Source organism: Eptesicus fuscus, chromosome 14 (assembly GCF_027574615.1).
Source record: "Eptesicus fuscus isolate TK198812 chromosome 14, DD_ASM_mEF_20220401, whole genome shotgun sequence".
NCBI classification, from domain to species: Eukaryota; Metazoa; Chordata; class Mammalia; order Chiroptera; family Vespertilionidae; genus Eptesicus; species Eptesicus fuscus.
Genome location: NC_072486.1, coordinates 37,232,238 through 37,259,107, shown reverse-complemented (window position 1 = coordinate 37,259,107; position 26,870 = coordinate 37,232,238). Strand labels below are relative to the sequence as shown.

Here is a 26,870-nt window from a genome sequence, read left to right as displayed (position 1 = left end):
TACTGGGACAACCAACACTTTCCCTTTCCCACCTTCTTTCCATTTATATTCTTCTTAGTCTCTTGCTATTCCCAGGGACTCGTGTCTTACATTAAAACTTTCTTATTTTGGAAGATACATATTATGATTTGAACATTTTTGGTTTCCTGCCTCTTATCCTGTGTCCTTGTTTCGTTAGGGTCGAACATTTGACTGATATACCCCACCTCCCATAAATGTATTGTCAATTCTCTTTGGATAATGATGAATTAAAAACATTTTACTAGACATTTACTTCTAAAGTAAACCTAAAACTTAGAAACACTTGGCAGAGATTATATATATTGAATGACTCACTTGTCTCTATATAAAAGAGAACTTTATCAATATAATTAATTACATAAATAACTTGTTCTAAAACTAGTACTTCTCTTCATTTTGATATTCTCACAGAGTGTTGATCATGGAATAAATGTTTAATAATATCATTTCCAAGAATTTTTAAATGGTTTTTCATATCAGAAAACCATAATTCACTTTTCCATTCTTTTTAACAAATTTAAGTATCCAAGATGTCAAGATTGAAAGAAATTTGTGGTACTAAGCAGTCTTCTGGTTTTCTTTTTAAGAAGACTACAGAATCAACAACAACTAATATTTACTAGATAATTGCATGTGAAAGTTCAGATTTTGTATTAAATTGTGAATTCTTCTTTAGGAAACCATCAACAAAATGAAAGACAACCCACTGAATGGAAAACATATTCACCAATGATACATCTAATAAGGGGTTAATTTCCAACATTTTTAAAGAACTCATACAACTCAACACCAAGAAAACAAACAACCCAATTAAAAAAAATGGGCAAAGGACCTGAACAGAGACACTCCTCTAAAGAGGACATAAAGATGGCCAACAGTCATATGAAAATATGCTCAAAGTCACTAATCATCAGAGAAATGCAAATTAAAACCACAATGAGATATGACCTCACACCTGTCAGATGGCTATCATGAATAAATCAACAAACAACAGTATTGGTGAGGATATGGAGAAAAAGGAACCCTTGTGTACAGTTGGTAGGAATGCAGATTGGTACAGCCACTGTGGAAAGCAGTATGGAGTTACCTAAAAAAATTAGAAACAAAACGGCCTTATGACCAAGCTATTTCACTTCTGGGAATATATCTGAAGAAACTCGAAACACTAATTTGAAGAATATATGCACCCCTATGTTCATTGCAGCACCATTTACAGTAGGCAAGGTTCCAAAGCAGTGCAAATTCCAACAATAGATAAGTAAATACAAAAGCTGTGGTGTATTTACACAATGGAAAACTACTCAGGTGTAAAAAAAGAAGGAAATCTTATCTTTTGTGACAGCATGGATGGACCTGGAAAGTATCATGCTAAGTGAAATAAGCCAGTCAGAGAAAGACAAATACTGTATGATTCCACTTATATGTGAAATCTAATAAAGAAAATAAACAAATAAGCAAAATAGAAATAGACTCATAGATACAGAAAACAGACTAACAGCTGTCAGAGAGGAGGAGGGTTGGGGGGGATGGCTGAAAAAGGTAAAAGGATTAAGCCAAAAACAAACAAACATAAAAACAAAAATACAAACTCATGGACACAGATTACAGTATGGAAATTACCAGAGGGAAAGGGATGGGGTGGGGAGGGGTTAGAAGAGCATAAAGAGGGGATAAATGATGATGGAAAGAGAATTGACTTTGGATGGTGAATACACAATACAGATGATGTGTTATAGAATGTACACTTGAAACCTATAGAATTTTATTAACCAATGTTGCCCCAATAAACTCAATAAAATGTTTTAAAAAGGCAAAAAATTGTGATTTTTTTTCTTTTAAAAGCTGACTAATAGAGCATTTTAAAATAAGTGCACTAGTTAAAGGCATTGAGATTACTCCAATTAAACTTCAGGTTGTGTACTTATTGAATTGTATTTATTTAAACCGGGTTCATAGCCTTTTTCCCCCTCTGAAATTATCATGCAGATTAAACACACACACACACACACACACACACACACACACACACACACAACACGTTTGGCTCCTCAAAGCAGTTTTACATGTTGAAAGAATAAATTATAATTATGTTACAGCAGACAAAGAAGGCTATATACCTTACATATTTGCAGGAATTGGTCATCCCTGTTATTTTTCGATAGCATGCATTTTAAGAGTGCCATGTAACTTTTTGCTTGTTCCCTTGCAGCTCATCAATTCTTGTTGTGGGATTTTTTTTAAAAAGTGCTTTATAAAAATTTAATGCCTAATTATATAAAAAAGGAAAGAGAATAATCCAACATATGGCATGTTTAATCATGGAGCTTTATCTAGCTAAATTAGACACTTGCAATAAAAATATATTAGTGAGTTATTTTCTGCTAAAATTTATTATGAACTATGCCTATTCTTTATTTTTATCCAATTCATAGTAAATATTCTGAGACCCTAAGAGCACAGAGGGAGATGTAAATTAATTTCTATCATTAAAATTGAGTCTTTGATAATAAGTATAGTGTGGCTGTGGGTGTACAATAGAAATATCCCCCAGAAGTCAACCACTAATCTTCAGATAAAGCTATTTTCTGAAATTATTCTAAAAGGCAGCCTAAACTGCATTCTGGACTTCAGGAGAGTGTAACAGAGGGTAGGTAAATTTTATAGGGATAATTTAAAAAATGAGAACAAAGGGAGACAAGTCTAGGTGTGGCTTCTTATGGATTTGTACATAAAAATTGTTAGAAGTGGAGGGGACCTTAGATGTATAAAACAGACTCTTTTTAAAAAATATTTATTTATTTCATTAAGAACACTATGTTAAACTATGAACAGCACTTCCAATAACACATGAAAAGATTTATGTTGTATCTACAAAATTTAAGTTTCTGCTATAATAAATGCTGTACTTCTTTTACACTAGAAAGATAAGGAATGTTATGGTCAATCTGTACATTCTCTCAGCAGCATTAGCCTGGAAGACCTCAACATTTGAATTGGACAGTCATAGATGTGAATTTCCTGATCATCTCCAACAGACACAATTTTTCAGCCATTTCCACTGTATTTTACTCCCAGGACCTGATCCTGGTGGTTGATGGTGTGAATGCAAGGCCTCCTTCCAACATCCCAGACTTTTACACTTTTTGTCAGATGAACTGGAAACAAGGTGAGGAGAGAACGCCACATTTAGCACCCAGGATGCGTGGTCACTCAGAGTACCCTTGTTGGCATGTTGTACATCATAGATCTTGATGTAGCCATCATCTGAAGCAGTGATGAGGAGTGAGAATGCGGGGTAAAGGTCAAAGAGCAAATGGGCATAGCAGGGCCTTCCGGCGTGTGCAGCAGTTTTCCAGTTGCAATATCAAAAATATTGATGATTCTGTCTATAACCCCACTGGGCAGATACTTCCCATCAGGATTATATGCAATACTTAGAATGAATTTTCCACTCGTGTCCAAAGAATATTCCTTTTTCCCACTTTCCACACCAAAAACGTTCCCTTTCCCCACATGCGTTCCTGTAGCCAGATACTGGGAATCAGTGTGAAAAGGCCAAAGTCCAGGCATCCACCCATCCTGCATCTATAGACTTTATCTGTTTGCCCTTCCCCAAGTCCCAGAAAGGAATGTGAGCATTGCGAGAACTGGATGCAGCCGTGGGCAGGGGGTGGCTCATATCCACAGACACCATGCCCAGTGATGTCCCTCCAGACTCCACAGCATGCTCAGCCTCTCATCACGACATTTTTAGGCCATTACCAGGTCATCCAGGGACCCTGTGACTGCTGTCTGAGTTTTCTTTCTTGTTTGTCCCCCAGGCCATTAACCACATGGCATCATCGTGGGCTTGCCCTTGTGTGAAGAGACTATTGTACTGGTTGGTCATTTCTTCAGACAAGGATGAAGCACTAAAGGCCAGGCAGCTCTGTCCCGTGATGGGAGGCTCCCTACCTAAGAAGACAGCATGGTCCTTCTCTGAAAAAGTTCAGTTAGGATGGTCCATTCATCTACTAGGACAGGGACCTCTCCCACAGACACAAGCCCTCACCTCAAGGCGGCACAGAATATTCCCAGGATGCACCCGAGAGGCAGCAGGATAAAGGGAGTCACAGAATCCACCTCGGGCCTGCTCGGGTGCACCGTGCCTCACCTGCCCCTCCCACCACCCAGGCCATCAGCAGCCCCTGTGACAGAGTCTCCCACCAGCCATGAAGACCGACTCACACAGTCCTTTGTTAGATCCTTGTCCAAGACTTCAGGTATCTGAAGTCCAGAAAACTTAGTGTTATAGTAGATTGTGAGAGAATACAGAAAAAAGAAAAAAAAAAAACAGAAGAAAAAAAACCACACCAGTCTAACTGAAATTCAGGGAAGCCAGCTCAGAAAAGTTGGAGACAATCAAAAAGGAACAAATTAAGAACCCTTGGGGGTACAAGGTAAAGTAGGACTTCAACTCCCCTTCCTTATTTATGTAATGGAAATAATGTGTGATTTCTCATTTAAAGGTAAAGATGAAAGGACACATATGGAAAAGAGACTGTTTAACTGCTGGTGTGCAAAAGAATATCAAAGTGCATATAAAATACACATAACCAACAAAGCATCAAACAGATTCATATGTCACTAGGGCAAGAAATACTATTTGAAATACAAGCTGAAAGGAAGAATTATACTTGTTTCATCTACGAAAAAACATTTTATCTCGCTGACAGTGTTTTTGTCAAGATTCATACTTCTCCTGTGGTTAATGTTTGTAAAGCACCGTGTGCTCTTCGGTAGGAAGGATTTATACATGGACACCAAGTCAGTGTCTGAATAAATGATTTTTAAAAGAACCGAACTTCAATTTTAAGATTTAGTTTGGTTTAAAAAAGTACTCCTGCTTTTGAGATTCAAGGCAGGCAAATCTATGTTATTTTCCTAAAATTAATTGCCAGCACAAAACACAGAAGTTTTTTTTCTCTGAGCCAGGCAGCAGAGTTTGGTGGATCCCAAGCCTGCGTGGTAAGCCCAGTGGACTGGGGAAGTGCTCTCACAATACTAAATGTCTGAATCTGGATCTCAGGAGATCCCAGAACCTGTCACATGGATAAAGTCCTCCAGGTGTTTATGTAGAGAATACAGGTCAGGGAATTACAGGTATTGTCCAGACCTAACGTTGACCACCCAAATCATCCATGCTCTATAAACATAAGGAGACATTAGTGCTTACTGAAGTGAGAACATTCACCTCTCTCTTATTGCAAGATAAATTAGAGTTGAAGCATCAATTTCAACCTTATGTTATCCTGAGACAGAACATTGATTTGAGATTTTAAAAGGCTTTCTCTACAACTATTATTATTATAAATGTCTTGATAAAATCATTTCTATTTTATTCATCTTCGTATCTTTAGTACTTGGCACACACTTCTGCTAAATCCAGACAAATAAGCTATCACCTAGTCATTTACAGAAAAAAAAATGTAATAGTAAATAAAAAAATATAAGATTTCAGGATTCTAGTGGAAGAGATAAACAACAAACTCAGAAACAAATAAATACCTAGGATACTTTAAAGAAGTGGTAAGTACTGGGAATAAAACAGGATCACGTGATAGACGGTGAGGCGAGTTCGGATAGGCAAGTATTTATTTAAATGGATAGTCCGGGAAGGTACTTCTGAGGAGATGAGCTTTGAGCAGACAGCCAACAAGTGAACATCAGGGGATGGGATGACCCAGGCAGGGGAAGAGTGAAAGCAAAGGCAAAGTACAGAATGAGCTCAATGAGTTTGAGAAACACAAAGAAGGGCAAGTATATGGAATATCGAGAGTCAAAGGTAAAGCGGTAGGGGATTAGAATATCCAGCAGTAGAAATTGGGAATGGAGGTGGTGGTATGACCTAGAATGACATGAAAGCTGGTCTGAGGTAAGGCTGTGTGCCTTGATGGTGAAATGTGGCAATGACTTTGGTTTCTGTAAGACCTGTGCTCCAGTACTGGCTTCACTGATTACTAGGGAAGTGACCTTAGATATACATACAACCTAATCTAACTCTAATTACCTTCTTTGGTAAAATAGGGATTTATAATTAAAATACATTACAGCATGCACATATGCATATATAAACAAATAAATTTATATTTTTCAATCTAAAATAGTACAAACAATGCTAACGAGGTAAGGATAGAACAACAAATAAGTGATCAATTATTTGTACTACAAACTCTTGGCTGGTAAATCCTGACCTTGGAGTTGTAGCCATAGTTACTGCTTATGCAGTCTCTTCCAAAATAGAACTAAATCAAAAGCAGACTCTTCTACACTAATGTAGTCTCTGATCCAGATATATACTCCTGACAATTTTAGCTGGGAGGATGGTTCAGCTGACAATGCTAAGAAGCATATCGTCACTTTGGTTCTGGAATATTCTAGGCTTTCCCGAAAATACTAGGCCCAGGTTTGTCCTGATTCACACTGAACAACCTAACATTTCATTCCATGCTCATTTGAGAAAGAACAACAGGAATCTATAATACATGAGCTATTAAGAAAAATATGACAGCTATACTAGTATGTGCCATAGGGACTACAAAGCAGAGCCTTTGTAGTAAGTGTTCTCATTGGCTGACAGATATATTTCTTCTCCAATCATTCATGTATCTAATGCTAGGATCGCATAAACTAACACATACTATATGGTGCTTGCTACATAATAAGCATCAAATACATTGTATCTATTATTAGGCTATTGAAGACTACGCAAAATGATTTTCTAAAATAGACTAATTCTTTTTTTAACAGCATTTAAAATTTTTTCTTTCATATTCTTTGTTATTAGATTTATTGGGGTGACATGGGTTAATAAAATTACATAGGATTCAGGTATACAAGTCTATATATAATACATCATCTGAATATTGTATTGTGTGTTCACCACCCTGAGTCAAGTCTCCTTCTATCATCATTTACCTCTCATGCACTTTTTTCTACCTCCCCCCACACCTCCCTTTACCTCTGGTAATCACCATACTATTGTCTGTGTGTCTATGAGTTTATGTGTGTATGTATGTGTGTTTGTGTGTGTGTGTTTTGCTTAATCCCTTTATCTTTTTAACACAAGCCCTTAACCCCTTCCCCTCTGACAGCCTTTAGATTTACAAGGCCCACCCAGTCTTCCTTATTTAGAATGCCAGGAGATCCCAAATATGTGTATTTTGAGGAAGCTTCCCAGTGATTTTGAGGTGTTTTGCTAAGTCTAGCCTTGCAAGCCTATGCCTTTTCTGAATCTATGAGAAAACAAACATGTTTTGTTGTATTCTTTGGCTTTTTTTTATGTGAATGTGACATTTAAATAAGCATAATTTTCATAACCCTTTCATTTAAGTAGAGAATATAATCACCTTTTATGACTTATCAATCAATAGTCCATATATTCATTTCCAAATTGAATCAGGGGGTTGTATTTATTTTCTATGGAGCATTTTCCCCCTCTGAATACCTAATAATATTTCACTTTCTGAAGAATGTTTGACTTCAAAGGTTGCTTCAGCATTAGCAACAACCGTATTCTTTTATTTGAGAACTAGAGGCCCAATGCACGAAATTCGTGCAAGAGTAGGCCTCTGCTGCCCCGGCTGCCCTGGCCGCCCTCGCAGCCCCGGCTTCATCCGGAAGGTCGTCCGGAGGGTTGTTCTGCTGTTCGGCCTTTAGGTCGATTTGCATATTGCTCTCTAATTATTATAGATGCTTTCAATAATTTTTATATCATTAAAATCTTAGTTCCCCTAAATATAATTTGTTTTACAAGCCACTTATTGTTTCATACCTCCAAGGAACTTCATTTAGTCATCCACTCAGCACCTGCTCATTGAATGCCCACTAGGCTGTTAGAAGCACGGGTGAGAAACAGACCTAGATCTGTCCCTCATGGAGTTCACAGTTTATCTGTTATGGTGCAGGCAATAATAGAATAGTTTTACAAATAAAGAACACAAATTGTGTTAAGATATTTGAAGAAAAACCTCCTGGAGTCATAAAATCACATAACGGGGGGGTGGGGGGGTGGGGGGGATGGCCTAGTTAGAGGGACAGCAGGGAAGACCTCTGGAGTGAGCTCAGAAATCCGATGAAAGCATCTGAGTTACCTAGATGAAGAGGAGGGCAATGCATCTAGTTGATGAGCAATAAAGGCCCTGAGAGGCTGTAAGAGAAGGTGGGTGTGGTAGAGGTATAAAAGGAGATGGAGTAAGTGAGGTGAAGACCAGGAGTGAGGTCTGGGATGGACTTGTCCTAAACACAGTGGAAGCCCTGACAGAAGTTTTGTAAAAATTTCTATTGAATTTTCTAGTGATGTTTCAAATGTATAATTCTATAATACATCATCTATATATTGTAATGGCAGGGTTTTAAGCAAAAAGAGATAGAGGGTCAGATTGGCACTTGACTTCAGTGGAGGATGGGCTGAAGAAGAGCAAAGCAGAGACCATTCAGTAAGTGTTCATGCAAAGCTTAAGATTCATGGATAAAGCATTATCACTTCCATGGTCGCCTTTCACTGGTGATCTAGTATCTAAAAAACTAAAGTCCCTACATTTTCCATGCCAAAACAGAATAATTAAGAAATAGAAAAGCTCAATTAAAAGAAGAAAGGTAAAATAACTATTTTTATGCCATCTTTTGCCAACAACTTTTATCAATCACTTTATAATATACTAGAAGCCCGGTGCACGAAATTTGTGCACAGCAGGGGGTTGTCCCTCAGCCCAGCCTGTACCCTCTCCAATATGGGACCCCTTCAAGGGATGTCCGACTGCCCGTTTAGGCCCGATCCTGGTGGGATCGGCCTAAACGGGCAGTCGGACATCCCTCTCACAATCCAGGACTGCTGGCTCCCAACTGCTTGCCTGCCTGCCTTCCTGATTGCCCCTAACCGCTTCTGCCTGCCAAACTGATTACCCCCTAACCACTCCGCTGCCAGCCTGGTTGATGCTTAACTGCTCCCCTGCAAGCCTGTTTGCCCCCAACTTCCCTCCTCTGCCAGCTTGGTCACCCCTAACTGCCCTCTCCTGCAGGGTTGATCACCTCCAACTGCCCTCCTCTGCCGGCCTGGTCACCCCTAACTGCCCTCTCCTGCAGGGTTGATCACCTCCAACTGCCCTCCCTTGCAAGCCTGGTCCCTCTCAACTGCCCTCCCTTGCAGGCTGGGTGCCTCCCAACTGCCCTCCCCTGCTGGCCATCTTGTAGTGGCCATCTTGTGTCCACATGGAGGCAGGATCTTTGACCACGTGGGGGCAGCTATATTGTGTGTTGCAGTGATGATCAATCTGTATATCACTCTTTTATTAGATAAGATAGAGGCCTGGTGCATGGGTGGGGGCCAGCTGGTTTGCCCCGAAGGGTGTCCCGGATCAGGGTGGGGTTCCCTTGGGGCATGGGGTGGCCTGAGCGAGGGGCCTGTGGTGGTTTGCAGGCCAGCCACACCCCTGGCAACCCAAGCAGAGGCCCTGGTATCTGGGATTTATTTTCCTTCTACAATTGAAACTTTGTAGCCTGGAGCGGAGCCAAGCCTGCTGCTCCCTCCGGGGCAGCAGCCATTTCTGTGGCAGTTAATTCACCTTCTACAATTGAAACTTTGTAGCCTTAAGCGGGTGAGCCCGGCCAGGGTGTGCGGAAAGCTTTGCTTCCCCTGTTGCCGCTGGCAAACCTGGCTTGCTCTCTCAAGCTCTGTTCTGCAGCCATTTCTGTTTGAATTTGTTTACCTTCTATAATTGAAACTTTGTAGCTTGAGTGGAGGCTTAGGCCTGCAACGGCTATGGAAAGCTTGGCTTGCTCTGTTACCTGGGAAACCTTGCTCTCTGTGTCTGCAGCCATCTTGGTTTGGGTTAATTTGCATACTCGCCCTGATTGGCGTGGCTTGGCTGGTGGGCGTGGCTTGGCTGGTGGGCGTGGCTTGTGTAGCGGAGTGATGGTTAATTTGCATATTACCATTTTATTAGAGAGGACATTTTCCCTTTGCATTCTAATTTCTAACTCTAAATTCCTTTTTTGGGGGAAACCTGTAATGTTTTATTTTCTTATGTAAGAAAGGAATATACTTATAGAGGCGCATTCACAACTGTCAGGGGTTGTAGATAATGCTTCTTTGAATATCTTTCAACAGGTGAAAATTAGTTTCAGTTTATCTTAACCAGATAAAATTTCTATTTGTACCTTTTCAAAGACAAATTTGAAAGTCTTTAATGCAATATTCATTGAATCTCAGTGATTAAAAAAAATCTTGATTTCAGCATTTGACAAAAGAGCAAAGAAATCCCAAAATATCAACTTTGCTAAATGGCATTTGCATGTCAAGCTTCCTTCTCTTGACTTGAAAAATGTTACTTTATTACCAATTTGATTGCATTTTATCTTGTTTTGATTCTCTATGAAGAATGTTTCTCTGCTAATGCTGGTAAAATACAAAAAAAATGGAATAGAATCAGCTTGAAGAATAACTAACAAATGTCATACTAAGTCACACTATTACTATTCATGACTGTTTTTAAGAAAAAAATATGTAAATGGCTGAATTTTATTTTACTTTCTTGTGCTTCTCGAGATTTAAGTGTCAAGGCATCATTGGCATGGAAAAGATCGTCTCAAGTAGGAAGGCAAAGTGGACATAGACGATAAACTATTCTCTGGCTACACCGTTTAGCCTCTTCACTCACTCCTGGCCAACGTTACTTTTTTGTCTTTTGGTGGTTTTTTTTTTTTTTTTTTTTTTTTGCCATCTCTGCTTGTTTCTTATATACTTTCTGCCTCCCTGGAATGGTCTGCTGCTCTTTTGTTCTCCAGGAAAGGCAAGAAAACTACTCTGCTAGTGCAAATCTATTTTGTTTCATGGCTTGTGCAATTCCTTTCAGGCTATATTCTTCCTTTCCATATGTTTGGCCCACCTGTGGAAAGGATAGGAACTGTGTTGACATTCCATAATGTGTTCAGGTCACCATCTGTCTTTGTTATTTTGGGCTTATTAAAAATTTCACAAGGCACATCCCACGACATCAAAATAATAGTGATAATGCCAGCTGGTTGGCAGGCATGGGTCTATGAGGCAGGCTCACTGTTAATGGGTAGAGTGGTTGCTGACTTTGCTCCATGCTTTGCTTATTTGCAGGTGTATCTTTTAATTGATATCATCATGTTCTGAGGAAATGGATAATCAAATCCATACATGCTTTTATGTATCCATTTATTTATTCATTTATTCCTGTGTTCAGTCAACAAGTATTTGTTCAGTATCTTCTATATACTTAGCATGTGCTAGACCCTGGATATCAAGTTGTAAGTACAGTAAACAAGGTCCCTGACCTCTTAGAATTAACTCTAGTGCATTGGGGGCTGTGACAGATATCAGTGAAGGACTTGGAAAGAACAGAATGTCATTGTTCCATATAACAAGGAAATTTAACAAGACTGGTGGGGAGGTGGGGAAGGAGTCCTCAGAGATGACAAAGATCAGTTCTAAGCCAAAGATGGGGGGGGGGCAGAGATGTGTATTCTGTATAATAAAAGGCTAATATGCAAAGAGACCGAACAGCTGAACAACTGGAACAACTGGTCACTATGATGTGAGCTGACCACCAGGGGCATGTGCGGAACATGGCGGATATCGGCCCTGGTGGGATGGTGGAGCAGGTGAGCAGGGGCGCCAGACCAAGGTGGGGCGCTGGGTGCTGTCATTGGGGTGAGCCTCTGGTGGTTACTGAAAATTCTTTGCTCCTGTGCACTGCAGTTCCACCCGGCGCTTGCACCTGCTGCCGGCACCGGGCCCGCTCGCACCCTCTGCCAATGCCAAAGCTGCCACTCGCATCCACTGCTGGTACCCACTGCCAGTCCCAAACACTGGGCGCCATCAGTGGGTGGGAGCAGTGGCTGCCGGCCCTGATTGCCCCTGAGGGCTTCTCCACCACCCCCTGCTCCTGAGGGGTGATTAGGGCAGCAGCCACCGCTCGCACCCACTGACAGCACCGGTCCCACTTGCACCCGCTCCTGGCTCCGACTCCAATCGCTCTGCCATCAGCCTGTGAGAGCTGCGGCAGTGGGAGCAAGGCTGCCAGCAGACAGGGGACTCGGGGCCGAAGTGGGAGGGGCCAGGCAGGGGCATGGAGGATGGGCTGAGACCTGCCCCTGTGCCTACCACAGCCTCGTGGCCCATAGTTCCTTTCAAGGTGCATGAATTCATGCACTGGGCCCCTAGTGTTCTATAAAGAAGGAACAGTATATGCAAAGGTTGTTGGCACAGTGTACACCTCTTTCAAGGAACTGGAAGAGCAAAGCTAATGTGACTGAAGTCTACAGTAAGAGGAAGAATGGCGTGCAATAATCTCTGGTCTCAGGTAGGTGCAGGGCAGTAACAAGGTTCTGTGGGCCTTGTTGAAAATTGGGTCTTCATCCTACTAAAAACCATTTAAAATATCAAAGACTTGTTGTAATCCATACAGAACAAGAAATGGAGCATTGCTTCTGCATCTGCCTGAGATCTTTCATAATCAGACTATCATGTTAGCAAGCCAGCTACCTATATAAGGTTTGGTATTAAATTTTCCTATTTTGAATAAATTTCTGACAGGAATGAGCTTTTCTGTTTCTGAAAATCAGAATACTAAGAAAGCCAGACAGAGTTTTATTTTTTAGTCATAGTCAGTCACAATAAATAAGTACATATTAAACAACTTCTCACAGGTCTTGCAAAGCATTAAATAAGTGGTTTCTTTAGTTGCTTTTCTTTTTCCTTTTTTAAAATTCTCAGTGCGTTTTAGCTTAACTAATGCACATATTTATTAGTGAGTAGTGAAACATATTAATACTTTAAGTGCCCGCTGACAAAAACCACAGGTTTTTATGTGCCCTATGTTAATAGCGATCCTCTGACTTTTGAAGGTTTTCCAACTGTGATCAAAGCTCTAGACAGTTTTTTAAAAATATATTTTTATTTATTTCAGAGACGAAAGGAGAGGAAGAGATAGAAACATCAATGATGAGAGAGAATCACTGATTGGCTGTCTCCTGCACACCCCCTACTGGGGATTGAGCCCACAATCCAGGCATATGCCCTTACAGGGAATCGAACAGAGACATGCTAATTCATAGGTTGACATTCAACCACTGAGCAACACCGGCCAGACTCTAGACAGTTTTTAAGTATCCAGTTCACACTGCTCAGCTTTTAAAACCCCATTCGTGAATATGCTAAACCATTCAGTTCTGGAATCCAAAAGAGTGAGTCTGATTCTATCTGCATTTCCATATTCAAAATAATCCAAAAAAAATCTAAAGGAGCAAAGATATGTAAGACTCTAAACAAACACATTAAAATCAGATACTTGGCCAATCTGCCAAGACCCAAGTTCAGGAGGTTGAATGTTCACTCTTCTAGCTGACAACATAATTAACACCTATAACTGCTACAGACACATACTCCCTGCAGTGTTTTAATCTTTATTATTATATTCACAGCTTTAAAAAAATATAACATAATACTAAATTATAAACTCATGTGCTGCTCAACTGTCAGACAGGATCCTAGTTTCCTTTTATAAGACAGTGCTGAATAGTTACAGAAATATACATGTTCAAAGAATAATAATCCCCAAAGGAAAGCTATTAAGGATTTTCTAAAAATCAGGAACAACATTAACAAAGGAGGCAATTACAGTCACATCACAGATAACAAACGCATTGTTTTACCAAGAATGGGATGCTTGTCCTATGTTTTTGCTTGATTGTTAAAACAGATTTCACACAAGCATCTAGAGAAAGATCTTAATTTAAATCTCAAAGATTTAAAAAAAAAAAAAAAAATATATATTATATATATATATATATATTTTTGATTTCAGAGAGGAAGGGAGAGGGAAAGAGAGATAGAAACATCAATGATGTGAGAGAATCATCGATTGTCCGCCTCCTGCTTGCCCCCCACTGGGGTTCAAGCTTGCAACCTGGGCATGTGCCCTGACCAGGAATTGAACCGACTTCCTAGTTCACAGGGCACTGCTCAACCACTAAGCCATGCTAGTTGGGCAAATCTCAAAGATTTTTAATATAATTACTAGAAAATATTAATATTTCACCAAGTATAAACTGCCAATAGATAAATTTTCAGATATTTTTGGGTGGGATAGGCAGCATTCTAAGAAGGCCCCTAAGCTTCCACCCTCCTCCTCCCCTCCCCTTGAATGTGGGGAGAGCCACATCCTAGATGAAGTTACAGCATTCAGCACAAGCACTCGCTTATGTTACATTATTTGACTGCCTTGGCCAGCTGAAGATACTCTCTTCTAACTTCAAAGAACAAAAAAGCCATGTTGTGGAGGGGACATTTGGCAGGGAATAAGGTGGAGGCTGTTGGAGTGGAAAATATCTCCTGACTGACAGCCTGCAAGTGGAGACTGCCTTCTGGCTCTCAGTTCTACATGCAAAGGGAACAAGGGACAAAACTCTGTCAACAATGGGTAGACTTGGAAGAAGACCCAAGCCTCTGATGAGACCAAGGCCCCAGCCAACACCTTGCTTTCAACCTGGTGAGACCCTCAGCAGAGAACTCAGTTAACTAATACCTACACTTTTGATCCAGGGAAATTGTGAGCTAATAAATGTGTTGTTTTAAGCTCCTATGCTTATGCCAATTTGTTGTGCAGCAATAGAAGTTAATTTTTCAGTATTGTGAAACATTTGTAATTTAACCTACGGAGTCACTAAGACCAATTTTTTTTTCACAGTCCAAATGAAGATAAGTAGAAGTTTTCTGATAATATAGATAATAAAACAGACTATAGATAGTTCATGCATGGTACAAAAGAAAGACCTCTGAAATCATAGTATGTGAGACCTAGTACCAGCATATGTAATTTTTATGAGTCTTAGTTATTTCATCGGTAAAAGTGAAAGCATACTGCAACTCAGTAGTCTATGTTTTAACAAGATCTCCTAGTGATTACCAGGCTTGCTGAAGTTTGAGAAGCTCTACTTTATATATTCAAGAAGTTTACACCTTTTTGTTCTTAATACTTTCCCACAGATGTGAATCCAGGTTTTGTAAGGTCTGAAGTTTTACACAATTTAAGGAGCCCTCCTCCCCAAAAATGCAAATTAGAAATTAGTTGCAGGATCTTGGGAAGAAGTGTGCAAGTGAGGGCCCTGAAGCTAAAACTTACAAGTTTCATAGAAAATCTGTTTCTGCCTTCCATTGTTTTGGTTCCTTATTCATACCCATTTAACTCCAAGACCCTTGACACAACCTGCCTCTACTCTTTCTCCTTCCTATTCAATCTTTTCCTCTCTACTCATTCTTCCCCATTAGTGCTGCAACAGTCACCTCTTTTACCCTCAAAACAAGAGTATGCTAAAACAAGAAATAAGCAAAAAACACCAAGTCAAATTATACAAATAGAAAAGCATAATCTCCCCTTCAAATCCACGTTTCCCTTAATTTTCAGTTATTTTTTCTATCTCTTCACTGCTAAATTTCTTCCATGTGTGGTCTAAACTTGCTATTTCTTTTTTCTCAAACTATTGTAAGATGGCTAAAACTGTTCTCACAAAAGAAATAAACAACCTCCTTCACGCTAAACCTGTCCTGTTGAATCTCTTAGCAGCATTTGCACCCCCTCTCCCCAAACACACTTTTTTTCAGAAACATTTTAAAACACAGTGAACAGTTTAAAGTGTATAATCATTACATTTATGTCCACCACCTAGATTCTTCAATGATACTTAACATTTTGCCATTTGCTGTGTGTGTGTGGGTGTGTATTTTGCTTAACAATTGTGCAGGTAAATTGAAGGTATCATGAGATGCAGACACTTTCAGATTCTTCAGTTTGCACCTTTTAAAAATAATGACACTTTCTGATAACACCACACACCATTATTACAACTAAGAAAACTGACACTAATTTGCTAATATTATCTGCCACACAGCACATATTCATACTTCCTTATTGTCCTTAAAATGACTGTTAGCTGTGTTACTCATTTGACATTCTCATACTCAGGCGTCATGCAATGCATTTGGTTGTTATAGTCCTTAACTCTTTAAATCTTAAACAATTATTCTATTCCCCTTCCCCCCGCCCCCCAAAAAAAAAAAACACAAAAAAAACGACATTTACTTTTGGAACATTCTAGGTCAGTTGTCTTTTGAATGACTCACATTCTAGATTTAATTGATAGATTCATTGTGTTTTCATATATTATTCCTCCATCCTCAATATTTGCTGAAGCATAGAGGGTGAGGTTATAGAGGTTTAATGAGATCTGGTTTAAATTTTTTGAGATTTTTTCATAGGTGATACTGATTACTTCACATTACCCCTCAGAAGAAGGTCCCTAATATTAGATGGCTCTATTAGTGACAAGTTTGATCATTTGGTGATGGTGGTGTCTGGCAGGTTTTTCTCTCTAAAGATACATATTTTTGTCTCCTTTGCAATTAGTAATCAACCAGTGGGGTGCTATTTTGGCATATACAAATAATCTTCCACCTAATTTTATTAGCATCCATTATTGAGGTCTTGCCTGAAATAAATATTTCACTAAGGATGCAGAATGGCTCCTTTCTTCTTCTTGAAAAGTTTTCTACACTTGGCATCATCAGTGATTTCACAAGATACTCATCTTCACTCCCCCCTTCCATTTCAGTCCCTTTTAAAAATTTATTTGCTTCTATTTCTTCTCAGATTTTGTTATCCCTTAGAGTTCCCTCTGTTAGTTAGAACAATTTCCCACAATTATGGTAGTACTTAACTTCTTGAGAAAGGCAAATGTGAAAAGTGAATTAGAATATATGGTTCTAATTGTGCCTCTTTTAAAGCTTATTTTAGCATCCAGGGCAAGAAGCAAGTAGTCTCCAAATATTACCAACAATTGGATTAATATATTATTGAGAGAAAGACATAGAGAGAGAAAAAAAAAAAAAACAACATTGATGAGAGAGAGAAACATGGACTGGTTGCCTTGCACCAGACCAGGGATTGAACCTGCAACTTCGATATGTGCTCTGACCAGAAATTGAACCTACCGACTTTTAGTGTACGGGACGATGCTCCAACCAACTGAACCACACTGGCCAGGGCTAACATGAGGACTTTTAAGTATCATTAACTTTCCTATCAATATAGTCACATTAGCAGAACAGGAATTCTCTCTGTCCTGTTCATGGCCATATATACAACATCCAAAGTTGGCCTAGCCAGCTTTCAGAAATGTGTCTGAATGCCTTGCTGAAGCCCCCTAAAGGGGGTAATTCATATTTTCTTATTTTCATCTGTTCAAAAAGTATATCAAAGAATAATATAGCAGTTTACAGGATTATGATTAGATTTTTTAAAAAAAAATATTAAAACTCATAGCCAAATTAATAGCCACATCAACAACAAAACCTGTAGAAGACATATAGCTGTTAAATTCAATAAAAACTTAGCAGGATGTGTAATTATTTCTTTCTTCTTTGTAATCTTTAAATCCCCACTTTCAGTTCCCAAACACACTCCACAAACACTGATCATTGTCTCTCTTGTTTGCACTAAATAAAATATGTTTACTTCAATTAGTGCTTATTCAAAATTCATTTTCCTTAATGTGAGGAAGTAATAACTAATTTAGAGCAACATTTTACACAGAATTTGATTAACTACAGAGCTTAAGCAGACAGGTCACCCCACCTACCTCCTAAATTATTCAAGAATAATTACTTTTCCAATAGTGACTTTAAAGTACTGTAAATTCCCAATATGTATTTAATAATCAAAAGTAGATTGATGTATATTTTATAGAGTTTTCATTTAGATGTATCTAACATTTTAAATATTAAGTTATCCAAAATATTTTATTATTCACAACATAGTACTTCTTAAATTTCTGGATATATTGGGGGATTAGTGTTCATTGTTATAAATGCATGCAATTATAGCTAACTATTTCAAAGTTCACTTACTTCAATAACCCTGTCAGAGAAGAATAAACATGACTATAAAAAACACCACTGAGATTTTTTAAACGGAACCACTTAGAATATACAGATCTATCAGAAGTTTGACTGGGAATAAGAGGTTTGATCTTCAATTAAAATAAAACTCCATGGAAGAAAATAAATATTTAAAATAAGAATTATATATAGTATACTCATCCCATTAGCCAGTGTTCTTAGTAGCCTAACATTTATGTTTGTTTTGATTACAAAACAATGACCTACGATTCATTTTATGGGGCACTCCTTCACAATATACAACATAAACCATCATAAATTTTATGTTTGTTTTTAAAGAGTAAAACCAATCAACTTATTGGGTACAATTGGAGAGTGTACTACTAGTTTGCTAGGACTTCCATAACACAGAAAAACTGGGTCAGTTAGAACAAAAGAAATGTATTGTCTCACAGTTCTGGAGGTCAGAAGTCTGAAACCAAGGTGTCAGCAGGCCATGCTCCCTCTGAGGGAACTAGGGAAGGATCTGTTCTAAATTTCCAGCTTCTGGTCCTTCCTTGGTCTGTAGCAGCTTAACTCAAACATAAATGCAGTGATTTCCCTGTGTGCATGTCTCTGTATTCACATTTTCCCTTTTTGTAAGAACAGCAGTCAAATCTGATCATGGGCCTGCCCTACTCCAAAGAATCAAGTTTGGTGCTTGGGCAGCTGCTAGATGGTTTATAAGCAGAAACTGGTTGTAGATTCCCAGGAAACATGTGCCTGGACAAGGCCTAAGGCTCTAAGAGCACCCACTAAGGTATGAAGAACCCACAGGGTACACCTGTGAAAATTGTAATTTGTGGCAAAATGATTAAGTTAACTTACAAAAACAAATATGAAAGACTAGCTGAGATAAATCTGAAAATTTAGAGTGAAGAGAAAGGAACTTGTGCTCTCCTATATAATAAAAGCCTAGTATGCAAATTGACTGTCACTCCAACACACAAGATGGCTGCCCCCATGTGGTCAAAGATGGCCATCCCCATGTGGACACAAGATGGCCACCACAAGATGGCCAGCAGGGGAGGGCAGTTGTGGGCGATCAGGCCAGCAGGGGAGGGCAGTTGGGAGGGACCAGGCCTGCAAGGGAGGGCAGTTGGGAGGGACCAGGCCTGCAGGGGAGGGCAGTGGGGGGAAACCAGGCCTGCAGGGGAGGGCAGTTAGGGGGGACTAGGCCGGCAGGGGAGGGCAGTTAGGGGCGACCAGGCCGGAAGGGGAGGGCAGTTGGGAGGGACCAGGCCTGCAAGGTAGGGCAGGTGGGAGGGACAAGGCCTTCAGGGGAGAGCAGTTGGGACAGTCGGACATCCCTCGAGGGGTCCCAGATTGGAGAGTGTGCAGGCTGGGCTGAGGGACACCCCCCCCCATGCATGAATTTCATGCACCAGGCCTCTAGTTAAATATTAAAGCATACTGTACATCAGTTTATGTTGTTCAGAGACATAAATCAGACTGTCAAACCTCAGAGGGAAAGCAGGGATGAGTGTGAGAGGGGGTGGTAAGAGACCAACCAAAATTCTTGTATGCATGCACATAAGCATAACCAATGGAAACAGACAATAGGGGTTGAGGACCTGTGCTTGGGGGTGGGATCAGGCTGGAAGAGTTCAATGGGGGGAAAAGGATGTAATACTTTCAACAATAAGGAATTAAAAAAATAATAAACTTTCCTATTTTTAAAAAAAAGCATACTGTAAACCTAAAATAATTAAAACACCATAATATTATACAAAAATCAACAGTAATGGAACAAAATTTATACTTCTTTAATATACAGTAGAATCTAAGAACTCAATATAAAATAAAGCACAGCTCACAAAACAAGGATTCCGTAAATCACATTTTCCAAACAATGAGTCAAAACCATTAATAATGTCTTAAAATCAATTTTGTGGACCTCAGTCAGTTAAAAAAAAAAAAAAGAATTAAAAGAGAATGAAATGGGATAAAAAGGAATAAAATGAAACAGAATAGAATGGAATAGAGTAGCCAAAGTAGAGTAGGGTAGGGTAGGTTTGGGTAGAATAGAAAATAGAATAGAACAGAACAGGAGTAGAGTAGGAGTAGGATATATAAGAATTCACCACAAATATTAAGGATAAAAATTATTTTTGACACTTTATTTCAGTTACAGGTATGTGTGTTGAGAGTATATGTGTGACAGGTGTATTCTAGATTATAACATAAAATTAATTTTTAATGTGAGTTGTGATAAAAATTAAATGCCTCTCTAATAAATTATTTGGGATGATTAATTATTTGGGAAATATTTATTTATATCATTAGTTTATAAAAGTAGCTACAAAATATTTATGCATTAATGAATTTTATAAATCACCATAATAAATGTAGGTGGACATATATGTGATCTCTGAGAAAGAACTTTAGAAGGGTAAAGATAAAGAAAAAATCACAAAGAAAAAGTACTGCACGTTTTAATTCACTGACACACACACGCACACACACACACACAGAAGTGTAGTTCAGAAAGTAATAAGTGAAGAGAAGACAAAAAAACTGGGAAAAATAATTGCAATAACAGCAAGAAAATAAAATATCCTTAATGTGTAAAGAAGACTTAGGAATCAATAAGGAAAGCACTGATTCTATAACAAGTAGATACTTTACAGAAAGACAAATAACTGACTAAAAATGTTTACTTTCACTTAATAATCAATCAATACAAAATTAGACAATAAAATATTCTGTTCCTTATCAAATTTTGCAAGGACTATTGAAAAAGATATAAAAATGTCTAATAAGGCAGCATAATTTGATGTACACTATTTGAACTCAAATTTAGCATTATATCAAAAACAATAAAATGTTGTTATTTTCTTTTACCAAATAATTCCATTGTGCAGCTTCTTCCAACAAAATAGTTTGAAATATGCATCGCAATTCAGCAATTTATCTTATCATTACTTGTAATGGTGCTAATTATATGCTGCATATGCCAAGTAAGTGGAGCAACCTACAGTAGATGCACATTTTTATTTGAATACTTTTTAATGGAATGGGAAAAATTACCTTCTACATGTGAGAAAATCTGAATTAAAACTTTATAGTGGTTCTGAGGAAAAATTATTAGAAGGAAAATTACACTACCATTAGTAGTTTCCTCCAGATTGGGAGACTAGGAATACTTTTCTTTTTTGTTTGTTTGTTTGTTTCTCCATTTGTTTATATATCTTAGATAGGTACATATTTCTTTTATAATTCCAAAGGCAACTCAGTTAATCTTAAAATATCATCATCTCTCTTGCCCCCTCCCATGTGGCTTTAGTACTGGTTCTCTCAGGATTTCTCTAGTGAGAAATGCCTAAAGTTGTTGTAAACTCTGAAGTACAATTAAGCATTCCTCTAGTCACATTATATTTTGTTTTTCAGTGTGTTTTTTTCTCAACGTAAACCTTAGAAACTGTATTCACTTCAATATTTTAATTTATTACCTATCTCACCTGTTCAGAATTTGAAAGATATAACAGACCTGCTCCTATTAAGCATGAATGCATGAGTTAATACCATAAAAAAGTAACAGAGCTTGCTAAGTAAATGTAAAGGTCATCTCTTCTGTATTAGGATAAGGCATTTTTATTGCTTTTTATTATGTAGTAGAGGCCTGGTGCACGAAATTCGGGCACTTGGAGGGCTCCCTCAGTCTGGCCTGTGCCCTCTCACAGTCTGGGAGCCCTCGGGGGATGTCTGACTGACAGCTTAGGCTCGCTCCCTGCCTAAGTACTGCAGAAAGGTCAGTACTTAGCACTGACCTTTCTGCAGTACATCCTTAGACTGCCACGGAGGTGGGAGAGGCTCTGCGTCCACCCCTGTGTTCACCAGCCGTGAGCCTGGCTCAGGGCTTCAGGCTGAGCAGCGCTCCCCCTGCGGAAGCACACTGACCACCAGGGGGCAGCTCCTGCATTGAGCGTCGGCCCCCTGGTGCTCAGTGCATGTCATAGTGACCGGTCATTCCACTGTTTGGTCGATTTGCATATTACCCTTTTATTATATAGGATGAGCGTGCTGCACTCTGTGAGGAAGACTTGCTGCTTCAGCAGGGATGCTCCAAGTTGCCACGCCCAAGGTCATGTCCCATCCTGGGAATGGCCAACATGCACTAACTGACCCAGGAGGGAGTATAAATACCTCACCTTCTCAGCTGATTTAGGAAGATGCTGAAGGACCACTGTAGGCCCAGAGCATCATGTGAGGTTGGGCCTGTACTGCAGGTTGACCTTTGTCTCTGGATGATTTTTCTTCCACCCCCTCCATCTCACAGATATTAGCCTCAAGGATATATCTTAATAACATCTTACAAGTTAAACTCTATCTCAAAATCAGAACCCAATAGAGGATGATGAATTGCTACTCTGGATACCAGTGGGCTTATGGACATAGTTTGAATTTCATTATGTCATAAAATTGATTAATAAAGTGTAGAATTAGAGGTATATATAAATTAATGGGAAAACACTCAAAACCAAACTTACCTTAAAACATAAGAGAATTTGGACTGGGGCCCGGGATCAAGCCTTCAACCGAGGTGCATGCCCTTGACCGGGTTCGAACCCGTGGCCCTTGGGTCCGCGGTCCGACGATCTAGCCACTGAGCAAAACTGGCGAGGGCATGCTCTAACCGGTTTGGCTCAGTGGATGGAGCGTTGGCCTGCGGACTGGGGGGTCCCGGGTTTGATTCCGGTCAAGGGCATGTCCCTTGGTTGCGGACACATCCCCAGTAGGAGGTGTGCAGGAGGCAGCTGATCAATGATTCTCTCTCATCGATGTTTCTAACTCTCTATCCCTCTCCCTTCTTCTCTGTAAAAAAAAATCAATAAAATATATATTTAAAAATAAAAAAAAAACATAAGAGAATTTGCCTTGTAACACTACTCATTAATGATTATCGGTTTATAATTCTATAAAACACCATAGTCAGAATTTGTGAGAATCTGACTGCAATTTATTTTGGAATATTTTAGTAAAGTAATATTTTTTTAAAACTACCTTTGTTAGTATCAAGTTTTGGAGCAGGGTTAATGAAATGATTGACACATTGAATGTACTGATTTGCTACCTTTTCTTGACCATAGTCAAGTAGCTGATTCTAACCCATGCATCCCCCTGCTCTCTTCCACATACAACAGACAACAATCATGTAAGTGTAGCTAACTGAACTTTGATTTTGACACATTTCACAGTGTTTCCAATGATGCCGAATCAGAAAGCAGCTCTTATAGCCTGCTCACCCAACCTGCTAGTCTGAACTGAAGCTCTTTGCTGCCCTCTGTAGATAACGTAAGGCCCTTAATTAGTAAACATTGCTTTCTCAGAGTTGTGGTGTTTTTGCTCTGTAAATTTAACAGAATAATAGACTAAACAGAGGATATTTGATTTTAAAAAAATAAGAATACTTCTTTTCTGTGATCACTTTTATACTATATCATGCATTTCTGCATTTGTCTTTTTAAAAATAATTACCCCAAATTAAAACTGCATGTTTGAAAACACTGTGGTAAGACAAAATGAAACTATAACACACCTACACACACACATGCATACACTATAAATGACTACCTTTTCATCATTATATGTAGTAGCCACATTTTAAAAGTCATGCAAATTATATTAGAAAATATCATCTGATTATAAACTTAAGATACATGCTATTTTTTACAGACTTAAAGTTTTAGAGTTGTTTTGTTTATAGCCAACTGGAGTAGAAGGTATATAGATTTCCTATATCCTGTTTCCATTCTCCCCCTCCCCCCCCCCCCAATCTGATTTTCTTTTCCCATAATAGTTTCCTTGCTTTTTTTTTGATGTTCTTTTTTTGGGGGGGTGGGGAGAGGCAGGTTCTTTTGTAAGAAAAGAATCACCATTTCAATTCAAATTAAAATTATTTTGCCAAGCATTTTCTGGGTCCTACGCAAAGCATTAGCTGCTATGTTGGGGACATCAAAATGATGATAGTGACAGCAGACAGCTGAGTGCTTACCATGCATGTATCTGACATATGCTAACCACTTAATCTTTGCAATATCACAAAATCTCTGTTATTGTGGAGCTTACAATTTTGAGAATAGCATTACCTTAGGTTCCATCATTATTTGTTTAGCACAAATTGTCTTTCTTAAGGATTGAGAAAAGTCAGCTATATTTTTGTAATTCCTATTTCACATAAGCATGTGGTTTTACTCCTCTTGAGGTTTTCTGTACTGTAAGCTCATCTACAACTTGTTTTTAAGGCTGTGTGTTTAAGACTTCTTCCCAAAAGCTAATCAGCTGCAGAATGTCGCTTCCTTCTCTAAATATAAGGCAGCCTTCTAATCTTTTCTTAAGAGTGGTAATTATATCTCTGTGAAAATAAGATTCTAAAAGTCCTACCCTCTTGGCCTTGATTTTTTCCACTTAATGTTTCTCTTGTGAGTGTATCTGTACCTCTGTACTAGTTAGAAGGAAACTTATTTGACTTCTTTATGGGCTGAACTTATATTGAGGTTATTGCACATAATACTAAGGGAATCATTATCAGTTAGTGAAAATAGCTGACCCTTTCTAGCATGATGACATGGAATTAGGGTCTAGGAAAATGTTATTACAGATGAGAACTCTCATAGTTACAACAGATATTCAGAGTAATTGTGTCTAGGTGAAAACTTGGAAAGTAGGTATAGGTTAATGTACAAATATTAAGAATCACTTTTATAGAGTATGCTTAATATAAAGGTTTCAAATCCAAATTTTTCATAAAACTTGGCAACTAAAAGCACTGACATAGCTCTTCTTGCCAATCAGTTTCAAAATAACGTAGAAAAAGATTAGCAAAAAAATTTACATTCAACACAAGATAAAGACTCACTGTTTTCCTATATGACTAACACAGGGCTCCTACATAGAGCAACGTTTTGAAAGTTGATTGGCTAGCAAATTATTAATTAATTAAAAATATGTGATAAAAGAGTGTTCTCAGGGGAGAGTAGCGCAAAGGTCATGAGGCAGGAGCATGTCTGTCTTACTGTGGCAAGAAAAATGAGGCAATTGTGACTGGGACAGAGTGAGAGAAAGCAGAGCAATATGAGATGAAGTCAGGTGGCAAAGTATGAGAGTTGCGTAAGGAGGAGGAGAAATGAACTGAGAGCACATGGGGCCTTGCTGGTCTTTGCAAAGATATCTGCCTTTAGATCTGAGGAAACGAGAAGCCAATGGTGAGCTTGTGTAAAGATGATCTGACCTCTTTCAGTAAAGTACCACTTTGACTGCTATGCTGAGAATCAACTACCAGCAGTAACCAGAGTAGTGAGAGCAGATAGCAGAGTGTGGCTTGCTCTTCTAGACAAGCATGATGATGGCTTTGGCCAATGAAAGGTTTCACTTTATTTTTTTCCTGGGTAAATGCTTATATTAATATTTTACAAATTGTTCTTTTAAATTATTGAACAGACAATACACCCATGTTTGAATTTTTTTAATAGAGTTTTACTTCCTACCTTTGACTTCAAGGAGACAAGTCATATTATCTCCATCCAAACCCCAGCCCACATAGCCATTTTTATGTCTTTGAAATTATTTCTGTGGAATCTTTCAGTGTCCTTGAGCAATCATAATCAAATAAAAATGGATACTCTCCCACCCCCTTTTACACAAAAGGCAGAATACTATATGCACTATACTCTCCCTTGCTTTTTTCCACATAATGATATTATCCTGAAAATTTTTACCTACTATTACACAGAAATATTCCTGATATGTGTCAATGGTTTCATAATACTCTATTTTATGAATGTACAATCATTTAATTCTCTAAAGAATAGCTCAACACAGCCTGGCTCCTAATCCCATTATTTTTTACCCTAAATCTGGAGAAAAGTAGATATTATCTTTTAGCTTTTCAGGGTAAAGAATTTTAGACATTGATGCTGAGAATAAATAGTTAAATTGTAAATAATGGGCCTCACACCTTCAGAAAGAGAAAGATTCAAAGGAACAACAAACTAAAGTCTAGTGATTTCTTTTTAGGGGAATGGGATACACAACTCCTAATTGAGTAAACTTTGATAAAGAATTTTTTTAAAAAACAAACAAAAACACACACACAAAAAAACTTCTCTATGTGAAAAATTTCAAACATTTAAAAAAGAGAGAATAGTGTAATGAACTGTTATGCACTCATCATCCAAATGTCCAAACTTACAATTGTCAATATTGTTTTATCAATAGTGCTACCACTCCACCTTTCTTTATATTTTGGAGCCTGTGGAAGGTGGTCACCAAATCAGTAATTCTTATAGCCAATAACATGTCTATCACATAGCAGGCATTCAAAGGTGTCTGCTAAATGAGTCAATTAATCAATGAATCAATAAATCTCCATTTAGACACATCATTCCACTTCTCAGGAAATGAGTCTGCCTTTAGCAAAAGATGAATATTATATATGATGAATGTGATAAAAGGTAAATATATGCAAAGAACCACATTTCATTGAAACATGTTCAAGGACAGGTATTTCAAAGACAATCAGGCTAAAATTATGGATTCCTCTTATTTGAGAAAAAGAATCCTGCTCATGGAAAACTTTCTAAGCCAATAGGGAGTGAGAAATACTGCAAGAAGCTCAAAAGCAACATTTAAAATGCTCTGGCCTGAATTCACAGTGACAACTTATTGCTGAAATATCAGCCTGTACCTTAAAACAAAGTGCTTGTTCTAACTTAAAATATGCCTTTTTGTAGAAATTTCAGGTCCAAAATTGATGTAATTTTACCTCTTTTTGATCATGAATTCTCTTGTCTTAAAAATCCAAAGGTATTAAGAAGTGTGTACACACATACAGGCATAAATTCATACAATA

At 38.4% G+C, this 26,870-nt stretch overlaps 1 protein-coding gene and 1 pseudogene across 2 annotated transcripts in view; both read right to left on the bottom strand.

Moving 5' to 3' along the window:
* MAGI2 (membrane associated guanylate kinase, WW and PDZ domain containing 2) overlaps positions 1 to 26,870 on the bottom strand; it is a 1,197,465-nt gene that overhangs the window by 974,055 nt on the left and 196,540 nt on the right. The gene's annotated exons all lie outside the window — the stretch shown is intronic.
* Positions 2,962 to 3,910, bottom strand: LOC114234546 (SKI8 subunit of superkiller complex protein-like; annotated as a pseudogene).